The 14058-nt window shown below is 38.1% G+C and overlaps 1 pseudogene; it reads left to right on the plus strand.

Annotated features, from left to right (window-relative positions):
* Window positions 1-14058, plus strand: part of LOC149182580 (formate dehydrogenase, chloroplastic/mitochondrial-like) — a 42843-nt pseudogene continuing 28785 nt past the window's right edge.

Raw genomic sequence — 14058 nt, forward strand, 5'->3', positions numbered from 1 at the left:
ATGTTCAGTCGTTCGGGTGGATGCCCTCGCACACCCTCGTCTGTTAAGTCATTCGGGCGGACACCCTCGCATGCCCTTGCCCATTCAGTCATTCAGACCGACCTTGCTCGTTTAGTGGTTCAGCCCGGCGCCCTCGCTCAAACGCCTTCGCACAATTTCTCCCGAATGCCTTCGCACAACTTCGAACGACCTCGCCTGTTCAGTCATTCAGGCTAGCGCCCTTGCCCGAATGGTTGTTCAGACAAACGACCTCGTCGCTTGCTCATTCGTCGTGCGCCCATCGCCAAACGAACCACAACTTGTGGGTGTTACATTCTCCCCCACTCTAAATGGTTTTCGTCCTCGACAACACTGTCATACGACATCGCAAAGTGTCGCTATCTCCAACATAAAAATGCTCACGCTGCCTACCTTTGCCATCGCATAAACCATAAAGGCTTATGTCTTCCATGAATTAGAAAATCCCCTCAATCCCTAACCATCAACCACATCTATCGCAATCCCCACATGCTTCCCCACCATGGAAGGCTAGTCCCTCCAACTCAAGCTACATGCTCACTACAACATATCATGTCGACCTCATCATGTATCGTCATTATGTGAACTACTGCTATGATACTCCAACATAATGCTAACACATCTCTGTACACTTCCAGACCCCATGATTTGAACTAGTCGGGTGATCAGTCCAACTGTCAGACTCAAACCATGAGAATGCACATCCTCATGCCATCATCAGTCGTTTCTCCTAGCCTCCTGTCACAACACCAACTTGATCAAGAATCCATCTCCATCTCTATCAAAATGTAAGCCATGCCCAGGTCCATGAAGTAACCCCTATCTCATCTGCAACATGATGTCCATGATCATAGACCAATCAGCTTCCATGTATCAAAAGTGGTTAAGTCTCGGCTCAACCCATGCCCAAGTGTTGCCACCAAGGCATCATCATCACTGCAACTCTGTCACTCCAAAGTGTCTCATATCAATCCTCCACATCAAGTCACTCCCTCAAGGACACACATACATGTACTCAAAAGTATGCACCCCGTATTGCATTAAAGTCCCTAACCTCAGCTCCTCAATACCTTTATCCTTGCAAGGAGAAATGAGAAGCTCATAGCAGTGCAAATAGGAGTTGGCAATCGAGTTTGATACAAAAAACATCAACCTTGTGCACTACTTTTTAGGTGTTAACATCACAAGGTATATGGGAGGTCTATAGTAGGGATTTTCAAGAGATTTCAAATGATTAACTATAAGCCCATGTTTCCAACGTTGGAGTTTACTGTGGATTCCAAATCATATTTGGTGGTCCCTTTAGTGCAAAAGTAATGGATAGATTCCCTAATGTATTTGGTGAATACCCTAACTTGATATTTTCATGAAATGAATATGTTAACCCAATTCATGGTTGACCTAGGGAAAATTTACTACAGTCCATTGAAAAGTATGTGATATAATACTTGGAAGGGCACAAGTTGTTATGGATTGAGGTACAATGAGGATAGAGAGTTGATGTTGCATGGTTTTGTGGATTCAAATTGTGTGGGGGGCACTATTGCTAGGAAGAGCATTTCAAGGCATTGTTTTAGGTTTGGTGTCATGTATGATATAGTAGCTCAATAGGAAGCAAGAGGCAATGGCATTGAGTTCAACAGCCACAATGTATGTGGTAATTTAATTTGAAACTTACAAAACTATCAGCATTCACAAGTTGATTATAGAAGTGATAAAATAGGTGTTATAGTCAACAACTATGTCTTGTCACAATTAAAGTTGCATTAGTGCCTTTGTGAACCCAATGTTTCACAATCGCTCCAAGCATCCTCAAAGATATAATTTAGAAGGGAGTAGTTGTTCTTGAGTAGTTTCCTTGAAATTCACAGGTGGCATGAATTTTGACTAGGCTCTTGGCAAAGGACAGAGAAGGCTTGGTAGAGAATATTTTTCTCAAAGGGGGAGTGTTAAAATTTTTATCTTCTTTTGTAAGAATTATATAGTCTTCTACCTCCTTGCACATGGTCTAATATAGAACCTATAAGTCCACAAATGAAGTGGAACCTCATTTACCGAAGATTTACCCAAATACTATATATTCACCAAATCAAGCAACATAAACACTAAAAATTAAATACCAAGAAAAGTCAATGACTTGAATATGGCTATAATCCAGAGAATCTTCAATACAGAATTATTCAAAAACCACATCAAGACAAGGCAGAAACCTGCCCTTCCATACACGAACAAAGGTTCATTTCTCTGCTAGTAGAAAAGATGCATAGCATTAGCTGAATCTGTGAGCCAACTTCATGCATCAATAGGCACAAAGGACTAAAGCGCTGACTTCACTCTGTTTTAGATTTTTTTTATTTCAAAACTACTAACTTATAAAATCAATCAGATGGAATGAGCTTCTCAATATAATTTTGCAAAGGGAAATCTTCTCCCTTGAAGTATATGTCTAGCATATCCTTTGTTCAAGCTACATACCTTATCTAAAGTATATATTTTATGGACAATTAGTCAGAAAACTATCAAGAATATCTCTATATATTTTATTATTCGTATTTTCTACTTCCAAAGATAAAAAAACTGATAAATTAATGAGAGCATTAAAGGTTTGTGCAATGGAGCATGATGTAATATAATTGACTTTTTGAATTATTTATGAGGTATGTTTTTCAATCAAAGCAATAGATAGAAAGAAAGGGGTGAAATTGGATGAAATCAGACACCTAGCCATCTATTATAGTCCCAGAGATATGGGGAATCATAGCATGGTTTGGCATGGAGCGCCATGGATGATCTTTTGGAGCAGGTTGAGCAAACCAAACATCTCCACTATAACCTGCAAAAGAAAATATGATCACATAAATTAGTTACCTAGTAGAGGAGCAATGAACCCAGAAGAGGTAAAAATAACCTAAATTGGGCTCGATGAGGGTTTTTATTAGACAAGTTTGATTCAGTCAACTAGTATTTTAATTTTTTTATATTTTGGAAGGTTTTTTTTTGGTATATTTTCCAATCAAATTTATTCCAAGAATTTGTTAGAATCACAAGGTTGATATCTAAATTGGCTTCTTGTCCAATGAATGGTTACTTTTATGATTGGTCAACTAAATTGACTTTTAGTCATATGATTGGTTAATTTTATAATTTCTCAACTAAATTGGCTCCTTTTCATATCAATGGCTAATTGGCTTCTTGTCATATAAATGGTTAATTGGCTTCTTGTCGTATGAATGGCTATATTCATTCATTTTCACTTTCTAGTGAAACTTTTAGATAATGACAAGTTTGAAAATTCAAACATCTTAATCAACTTCTAAGGAAAATCTCATGCTTTCACGAGTGGAGTGTCCACATGAAACATTGGATGGATTATAAATCTTTACACAGTTTATTTAGAAAAATCTCAATTTATTATGAACAAGTGTGAAAATATACACTCAATATTAAAAAGAATCATAAAATTAATTAAATTATAACTTCATTTAAATTATTATTATTGATAATAAAAAAAATCAATATATGAGTTTAACATATGTACATCTAACAAGACTAAATATTCACCCCCACTTTACCATAAAACATCTTAATTTGTAAATAGACTTTGTTACAATATCATGGGCCAATATTATGACTTACAATACATAATTCGAGTGCCCAGGGGTTTTTCAAGGAGTTGAATCCATTTATGCATTCAAAAATGTATTTTAAACAACAACAAAAATCACAATTTTGCTTCAAATTGTATTGTCAGATTATTTCATCAAGTTAAACCTATCTATCTATCTATATGCTTAGTGATGTAGATTGATTAACTATAGGGTACATTGTTCAGGCATGTATTGCAATGTTGCCCTTTAATTAGCCCATGTACCATGTGAGTGGCGCTGTGGATATACTTAGAGGTTGTAGTGGTAGCACTCAGCATATCACTTGAATAAGAGCCCAACCCAATTTTGTGAGTCCATATATATATATATATAATCAACCCCATATCACTTGAACTAGATTCGACTCGTATTCAAGTGATATGGGGTATATATATATATATATATATATATATATATATAGATATAGTGGAAGATCAACATTTTAATGTTTTGGAGATATGGGAGGTCATTGTTATCGGTATGTCTAGTCCTTGCCAAACCTCCCAGGAATAATAGTCATTTCGAGCTGAAATAAACACTCATGCTAAACAAAGGGAGATTGCACCCCACACTAAGAGATTGATCAAAACACCTTGGTTGGAAGGGAGGCACATTATCGGTTTTCATGGCTTCATGCTTTGTGTTCCTCTTGTTATTCATGAAGTGCTCTCCATGTATCCTACATATTTCTGTGTCTCGGGTTCCTTCTATTATGGCTTTCCCCCTTATTCTTTGCAACCTATAGAGATTACAAAATCTCCAAATTACACCTGAATTATATAGATATATATAATTCAGGTGTAATTTGGAGATTTTGTAATCTCTAGAGGTTGCAAAGAATAAGGGGGCAAGCCATAATAGAAGGAACCCGAGACACAGAAATATGTAGGATACTTGGAGAGCACTTCATGAATAACAAGAGGAACACAAAAGCATGAAGCCATGAAAACCGATAATGTGCCTCCCTTCCAACCTAGGTGTTTTGATTAATCTCTTAGTGTGGGGTGCAATCTCCCTTTGTTTAGCATGAGTGTTTATTTCAGCTCGAAATGACTATTATTCCTGGGAGGTTTGCCAAGGACTAGACATACCGATAACAATGACCTCCCATATCTCCAAAACATTAAAATGTTGATCTTCCACTCAATTCATTGTATTAAATTAATTATCATCCCAACATTTAACATCATGAACACCACGGTCAAACACATGGATTCGTGCAAGGAAGTTATGATAAAATTATTTACTAGTAGGGGCATGTCACAATATCCTCATCCTTAGATGCTTGGTGGGACGATGACCATGCAACCTCCCACCTATCACCACACTAATTCCTCATCCAGGGAGGGTAGATCTTTCAAAGCTAACTCTATGCATTTGTGCTTAATATTGGATTTTGATATGGATCTTCAAAAGTAGTTAACCAATGAAGCCTATGATTTGCAACCTCCATTCAAGAGATAAACAACAATTTTATTACCTTATCTTCAAACATGAGAGGGAATAATCACCAATATGTGATGAAGGAGAGTGCCAACCTTTTCCAAGCTACTTTGCAGATGCTAGCTGCTAAAGACTTTATAGGGGATCGTATCGTGGAGGATTTTGGTGATCATATCTATAATCAGCTTAGAGATCGATGACCAATTTGGAGAAGGCCTATGCCAGGCCTATATCCAACACTTTCAGTTTTGATATATTATTTATAATGAGCTCCATGGTGTCAGAGAATATAAGGATGATCTTGCCCTAAGGTTCTATAAAGATTCTTCCAATACCAACTTTCCTAGGATTACTTTTGGATGCTCAACCAAAGTTCAATTTGAGGAAGAGAAGGGGAGGAGGTTGCCAAAACATTGAGCTAAAGGGAGATAGGGGAGGTGAGGAATGATAAAATAATAAGGAACTAGGGCATAAGTTCCATCATTTTAGGATCAATGCCTCAAAATCCTTGGCCTTCCAATCTTGTTCAAACCATGCTAAAGAGGCAATCAATTTTCAAATATTGTGTTTGATGAGGTTCCAAAGGGATGTGGAGGGGAGAGATTGATTTAGGAAGATGTAGAGATTTATTTCTTTCTAGAGGGCCCAAATAATGAAGCCTAGGAGGAGTGAAAATTATGTTGAGGATAGGATTAAGGAATATATGTTTTCACCATAGCTCCATGATGGGGGGAATGCTATTAGAATTGTGATCCAAGTGGTGCATATTGGTTTCCATGTTATTCCATACAACAACCACATAGGAACGATTGTTATATAATTTTTGATAATATTCTTAGGCCAATTTACATAGGTGGAAAAGGGATGGTCCTACAAATCCTCTTATCATAAGGTTATCCAAGGTGAGAGTTTTTCATTTGACTAGCAGGCATAAGAAATAGGAAATTTTCGACTACAAATTTGGCCCCATATTGATTGTCAAATTGTAGCTTTTGGGTAATCTTAGAAGCCAACCTCTAGGTGATATGCTTCCTTTATTGTGAATGGTCCCATATTATCCTGTTTTGCATGCAATAAATGGGGACTAGACGCAGTTGGATATTTTTCTAGAAGGAAGACCATTCTTTGTTGGTCATTCTAGGCTACGATTCCTCTTGAGGGATTCATTTTCTCCATTAGGGATGAGTGTGGGGATCTATCCAATAATATGCTACTTTTTGTTTGTTATTTGTTTTCATACCAATCCTCAACTCCTCAACTTCTTTCAATCTATTTAATTTTGGGTGTTGCTACCAAGAATCTTCCCAAAAGAGAGTTGTTTGGCCATCAAAAACTTTCCAAAAATAGTGTCGCTAGATGGGATGCATATAATTCTCAGTTAGATTCCATATAGAAGATCCATTTTGATTGAAAAAAGGTTCTAATGAGTTGATGGGAGGGCACAGTGTCGTTGTATTTATGATTCCAGATTAGTTTCCATAGATATCAGCCTCCTTGAAGCCATCTCCACCATAAACCCACCCCCCGTCCCCCATAATTATGTTTATAGGGTTGTGATCCCTTAGGAATAGACCCCCTCATAGCTTGGGAAAACATAATTTATCCCAAGCCACTAGAGCCCATTTCCTTTCCTGCTTGCGTGTTGTAAAATAGAAGACTCAGTTTCATGAGTTAGTTCAGTTAAATTAGTTCTCAAACTAACTGAGAGAACTAGTAGTGAGTTAATAGTCAGTGGTGACACTAATGAACTCCACCAGTGCTACTCTAGTTAACTAAATAGTTACTCATCAAAAACTCATGCATGTTGATTCAGAGAAAGACCCAGTTGAGCCTAGAGTGCAGGGAAAATGTACTATTTGTTTTAGATTTTTCTGAGTTGCACTAATAGTGCATGCAATCAAGAACTGATCCTTGAGGGATTGTGCTATTTTTAGAGGCTTTATTTCCCTTTAAATACAAGCTATCCTCCATAGGAATTATGCATTGGAATAGAGACTTGGAGAGCTTGTGAAGAGGCTAAGCTTTGGTCTTGAGATTGCTTATGAGTTGGAGATTGAATTTGTTGAGTGTTGGGATTGTTCTAGAGAGAACAAGCATTGTAATTTCATCTTGATTTTCTGGATTAATACAAAACAGGTAGTGGGGTTTTGAGCTGTGGCTTTCCCGGGATATTTATTGTGTTATGTGAATTTGATTTTCTTCCACTATTGATTATTTTTTTCTCGATATGATATGGGGTATATATATTGTCAGATTATTTCATCAAGTTAAACCTATCTATATATCTATCTATCTATATGCTTAGTGATGTAGATTGATTAACTATAGGGTACATTGTTAAGGCATGTATTGCAATGTTGCCCTTTAATTAGCCCATGTACCATGTGAGTGGCGTTGTGGATATACTTAGAGGTTGTAGTGGTAGCACTCATCATATCACTTGAATAAGAGCCCAACCCAATTTTGTGAGTCCATATATATATATATATATATATATATATATATAATCAACCCCATATCACTTGAACTAGATTCGACTCGTATTCAAGTGATATGGGGTATATATATATATATATATATATATATATATATATATATATATATATACATATATATATATATATATATATATAGTGGAAGATCAACATTTTAATGTTTTGGAGATATGGGAGGTCATTTTTATCGGTATGTCTAGTCCTTGCCAAACCTCCCAGGAATAATAGTCATTTCGAGCTGAAATAAACACTCATGCTAAACAAAGGGAGATTGCACCCCACACTAAGAGATTGATCAAAACACCTTGGTTGGAAGGGAGGCACATTATCGGTTTTCATGGCTTCATGCTTTGTGTTCCTCTTGTTATTCATGAAGTGATCTCCATGTATCCTACATATTTCTGTGTCTCGGGTTCCTTCTATTATGGCTTGCCCCCTTATTCTTTGCAACCTCTAGAGATTACAAAATCTCCAAATTACACCTGAATTATATAGATATATATAATTCAGGTGTAATTTGGAGATTTTGTAATCTCTAGAGGTTGCAAAGAATAAGGGGGCAAGCCATAATAGAAGGAACCTGAGACACAGAAATATGTAGGATACTTGGAGAGCACTTCATGAATAACAATAGGAACACAAAAGCATGAAGCCATGAAAACCGATAATGTGCCTCCCTTCCAACCTAGGTGTTTTGATCAATCTCTTAGTGTGGGGTGCAATCTCCCTTTGTTTAGCATGAGTGTTTATTTCAGCTCGAAATGACTATTATTCCTGGGAGGTTTGCCAAGGACTAGACATACCGATAATAATGACCTCCCATATCTCCAAAACATTAAAATGTTGATCTTCCACTCAATTCATTGTATTAAATTAATTATCATCCCAACATTTAACATCATGAACACCACGGTCAAACACATGGATTCGTGCAAGGAAGTTATGATAAAATTATTTACTAGTAGGGGCATGTCACAATATCCTCATCCTTAGATGCTTGGTGGGACGATGACCATGCAACCTCCCACCTATCACCACACTAATTCCTCATCCAGGGAGGGTAGATCTTTCAAAGCTAACTCTATGCATTTGTGCTTAATATTGGATTTTGATATGGATCTTCAAAAGTAGTTAACCAATGAAGCCTATGATTTGCAACCTCCATTCAAGAGATAAACAACAATTTTATTACCTTATCTTCAAACATGAGAGGGAATAATCACCAATATGTGATGAAGGAGAGTGCCAACCTTTTCCAAGCTACTTTGCAGATGCTAGCTGCTAAAGACTTTATTGGGGATCGTATCGTGGAGGATTTTGGTGATCATATCTATAATCAGCTTAGAGATCGATGACCAATTTGGAGAAGGCCTATGCCAGGCCTATATCCAACACTTTCAGTTTTGCTACATTATTTATAATGAGCTCCATGGTGTCAGAGAATATAAGGATGATCTTGCCCTAAGGTTCTATAAAGATTCTTCCAATACCAACTTTCCTAGGATTACTTTTGGATGCTCAACCAAAGTTTAATTTGAGGAAGAGAAGGGGAGGAGGTTGCCAAAACATTGAGCTAAAGGGAGATAGGGGAGGTGAGGAATGATAAAATAATAAGGAACTAGGGCATAAGTTCCATCATTTTAGGATCAATGCCTCAAAATCCTTGGCCTTCCAATCTTGTTCAAACCATGCTAAAGAGGCAATCAATTTTCAAATATTGTGTTTGATGAGGTTCCAAAGGGATGTGGAGGGGAGAGATTGATTTAGGAAGATGTAGAGATTTATTTCTTTCTAGAGGGCCCAAATAATGAAGCCTAGGAGGAATGAAAATTATGTCGGGGATAGGAGTAAGGAATATATGTTTTCACCATAGATCCATGATGGGGGGAATGCTATTAGAATTGTGATCCAAGTGGTGCATATTGGTTTCCATGTTATTCCATACAACAACCACATAGGAACGATTGTTATATAATTTTTGATAATATTCTTAGGCCAATTTACATAGGTGGAAAAGGGATGGTCCTACAAATCCTCTTATCATAAGGTTATCCAAGCTGAGTTTTTCATTTGACTAGCAGGCATAAGAAATAGGAAATTTTCGAATACAAATTTGGCCCCATATTGATTGTCAAATTGTAGCTTTTGGGTAATCTTAGAAGCCACCCTCTAGGTTATATGCTTCCTTTATTGTGAATGGTCCCATATTATCCTATTTTGCATGCAATAAATGGGGACTAGACGCAGTTGGATATTTTTCTAGAAGGAAGACCATTCTTTGTTGGTCATTCTAGGCTACGATTCCTCTTGAGGGATTCATTGTCTCCATTAGGGATGAGTGTGGGGATCTATCCAATAATATGCTACTTTTTGTTTGTTATTTGTTTTCATACCAATCCTCAACTCCTCAACTTCTTTCAATCTATTTAATTTTGGGTGTTTCTACCAAGAATCTTCCCAAAAGAGAGTTGTTTGGCCATCAAAAACTTTCCAAAAATAGTGTCGCTAGATGGGATGCATATAATTCTCAGTTAGATTCCATATAGAAGATCCATTTTGATTGAAAAAAGGTTCTAATGAGTTGATGGGAGGGCACAGTGTCGTTGTATTTATGATTCCAGATTAGTTTCCATAGATATCAGCCTCCTTGAAGCCATCTCCACCATAAACCCACCCCCCGTCCCCCATAATTATGTTTATAGGGTTGTGATCCCTTAGGAATAGACCCCCTTATAGCTTGGGAAAACATAATTTATCCCAAGCCACTAGAGCCCATTTCCTTTCCTGCTTGCGTGTTGTAAAATAGAAGACTCAGTTTCATGAGTTAGTTCAGTTAAATTAGTTCTCAAACTAACTGAGAGAACTAGTAGTGAGTTAATAGTCAGTGGTGACACTAATGAACTCCACCAGTGCTACTCTAGTTAACTAAATAGTTACTCATCAAAAACTCATGCATGTTGATTCAGAGAAAGACCCAGTTGAGCCTAGAGTGCAGGGAAAATGTACTATTTGTTTTAGATTTTTCTGAGTTGCACTAATAGTGCATGCAATCAAGAACTGATCCTTGAGGGATTGTGCTATTTTTAGAGGCTTTATTTCCCTTTAAATACAAGCTATCCTCCATAGGAATTATGCATTGGAATAGAGACTTGGAGAGCTTGTGAAGAGGCTAAGCTTTGGTCTTGAGATTGCTTATGAGTTGGAGATTGAATTTGTTGAGTGTTGGGATTGTTCTAGAGAGAACAAGCATTGTAATTTCATCTTGATTTTCTGGATTAATACAAAACAGGTAGTGGGGTTTTGAGCTGTGGCTTTCCCGGGATATTTATTGTGTTATGTGAATTTGATTTTCTTCCACTATTGATTATTTTTTTCTCGATGTTTATGGGCTTCCGCTGTAAAGAGTAGATGTAGATTATTCTCTCTTGATTTAGAAAATTTCCTTAGCTTGTGAATCTATAGTATTTTCTACATAGTATCGGAGCAAGATTGCTTTTTGTGTCGAGATTTTGCAGAGAAGATATGATAATTTCTATGCAAAATTTTCATAAACAAATTGCAAATGTGTATTCCTTGGGAAAAGATACCCAAATTCAAAACAAAAAATCAGCCGAATCGGAGTTCGGATGTGGGAGATATCGCTGATTTAAAATCAGTCTTGTAGAGGAGATTTCGAAGTTTTGAGTTTCTGGGTTACAGGTGAAATTCAAATTTGCAATACATACTTCACGATCAACAGATGGCATTCCATGGGTTGAGGCTTGAGTATACCTTAGAAGGCAGCTCGAATTTCATAGCCTCGAGGGACGGGATGGAGGCAGTTCTAGAGGACAATGGCTTGAGGGAATTTGTTGAAAACACATTCCCAAGCCAACAGCTACTGATGCACAGAACTTGGCGAAGTGGAAGAAGTGTGTGGCGAAGGCAAGGCGAATAATCCTTGAGGGAGTTAGAGATCATATTGTCTCGAGTCTCCATGGAAAGGAAACCCTGCATGTTATGTGGAAAACATTAACCGACTTGTATCAGAATAATAGTGATCAAAGTAAGTTGGCACTGAAGGATAAACTTCGTAAAATCAAGATGGAGAAACACAAGACGATTCCAAAGTACTTGACCAAGTTCACTCAATGTTAGAATGAACTTGGAAGTGTTGGAATCATGGTTGCCAAGGAGGATATGCTGAGTCTTGCTCTTCATGGACTCCCAAAGAGTTGGCATAGTTATCAGGACTCTGTCAATGGTCGGGAGAAGCTGCCAGATTGGGATCAACTATGGTCGAATTTGATGCAGGATGAGATTAGGAGGAACACCAAGTATGGCTCTTGATCAAAGACTGATGATGAAGAAAACTGTGCCTTAGCGATTAAGGCAAGGAAGGGGAAAGGTAAAATTTCTTGTTCCAAATCAAATTCTTGTCATGGAGGTAAGAAGAAGGACATGATGAAAGTTAAATGCGTTCATTGTCACACGATGGGTCACTTTGCTACAAATTGTCCATTGAATAAGTCCAAGGAGAAGTCATCAAGAGGAGCACTGAGTGAGGCTTTTTCCTCCCAATTCGAATTGGAATTTTCTCTCATTGCATGCATGGTGTCTTCAATGATGGGAAGTGTCTGGTACATAGACAGTGGAGCTTCTTTCCACATGACTAGAGACAAAGAGTTATTCAGTGAACTGGAGGAGAAAGATCTCAAGATACATATTGATATGGGTGATGACGGTAAGAGTAGTGTTACAGGTGTGGGCACTATTACTTTTTCAGAGGGAGCATGCAGCTTCACTCACCTTGAAGAATTTTATGCATGTACCCAGACTGATGAAGAACTTGGTATCTGTTTCCATTCTTGAGGATAGAGGCTATGATGTGATCTTTCAGAAAGGAAATTTGTTCCTTCGAAACATAGCCACGGGCCAAGTAAAGAAGATAGGGATTTGAGTTCATAATCTCTATAAGATAGAGGTAGAGGATTGTGTTGCTTTGAGGTCAAAAGTGGAGTGAGCCGAGACATCGGCGAGTTGTGGCACAGACGATTGGGCGACTTGCATCATGGGGCTTTGAATATATAGCAACAAATCACTACCGGTCTTCCCCAAGGTACGCTTGAGCAAGTTGATACATGAAAGGGTTGTACTTTGGGAAAATACACCAAGTCTTCCTTTGGAGATAGAGACTGTCAAGCAGAGTCTATTCTAGAGAGAGTCCATTCATATGTGTGTGGACCATTCTCGACAACATCCATGACCAAACACAAGTATTATGTTATATTTGTTGATGACTATTCTCGTAAATGTTAGGTATTTTTTATGCAGAAAAAGGATCAAAATTTCACAAAGTTTTGTGAGTTCAAAGAATTGGTAGAGAAAGAGTCTAGAAAGAAGGTTAAATCTCTATGGAGTGATAACGATGGTGAGTATGTCTCCAATGAGTTTAAGAACTTTTGTGCAGTGGAAGGGATTAAACAACAGTTTATGTTTAGAACTGTAGCCCACATTGGATACTTGAATTGAAGACACGAGAGGAGGCTTATTCCGGTAAGAGGCCATATGTTGGTCACTTCAGGATTTTTTGGTCCTCGGTTTATTGCCATGTGAGAAAATATGCACAGAAGAAGCTTGAGCCAAAAACATAGTTGGGGATATTTTTGGGGTACATTGATACACCCCACAACTATCGGGTGTACATGCCGACCAGTCGGATGACAGTGGCTCGCAGGGATATCAAGTTCGATGAGGAGAAGGCCATGCAAGTATCCCTTGAGAGGGAGCTTGAGCTACATGCGGATGAGTAGATTTTAGCTCCTAAGGTTGAGGGGCCTTAGATTGATGTGGAGCAACCACACGTAGAGGTTTAGAGAGTGGAGACATCCACTTAGGCATAGTCTTCTAGAGAGGGAAGAAAGTGCACTAGAGAGGTTGACAAATTGTTGGATGATGCAAGGGAGAATGTGGGCGCACCCTCTTCTTAGCATAGACAGAGGAGGTCACCAGAGAGGTACACTGAATACATGGCACTTATGAGTGCATGTGTTGTGACTGAGCCATCTTCCTTTCAAGAAGCAGTGCAATAGCCGGTTTGGGTTGATGCGATGGTGGAGGAGTATGACTCCATAGTTTGAAACAATGTTTGGTATGTGGTCCCGAGGCCAATGGACAAGTCATTTGTGAGATCACGTTGGGTTTACAAGGTAAAGCAATCTACAAATGGTAGTCTGGAGAAGCATAAGGCCATATTTGTGGACCGTGGCTTTTCATAGGTAAAGGGGATTAACTATGATGAGACCTTTGCTCTTGTTGCAAGGTGCTCGTCAATCAGATATATTTTGGCACTATCAGCATAGAAGGGTTGGAAGATCCATTAGATAGATGTGAACACTGCATTCCTCGATGGAATGATTGAGGAAGAGGTGTACATAGAGCAGCCCGAAGGTTTTGAAACCTTTGATCGTGATATG

The sequence above is a fragment of the Pinus tabuliformis genome, chromosome 3_2 (assembly GCF_031772625.1).
Source record: "Pinus tabuliformis cultivar Carrire ecotype Pingquan chromosome 3_2, CPIR1, whole genome shotgun sequence".
Classification (NCBI taxonomy): domain Eukaryota; kingdom Viridiplantae; phylum Streptophyta; class Pinopsida; order Pinales; family Pinaceae; genus Pinus; species Pinus tabuliformis.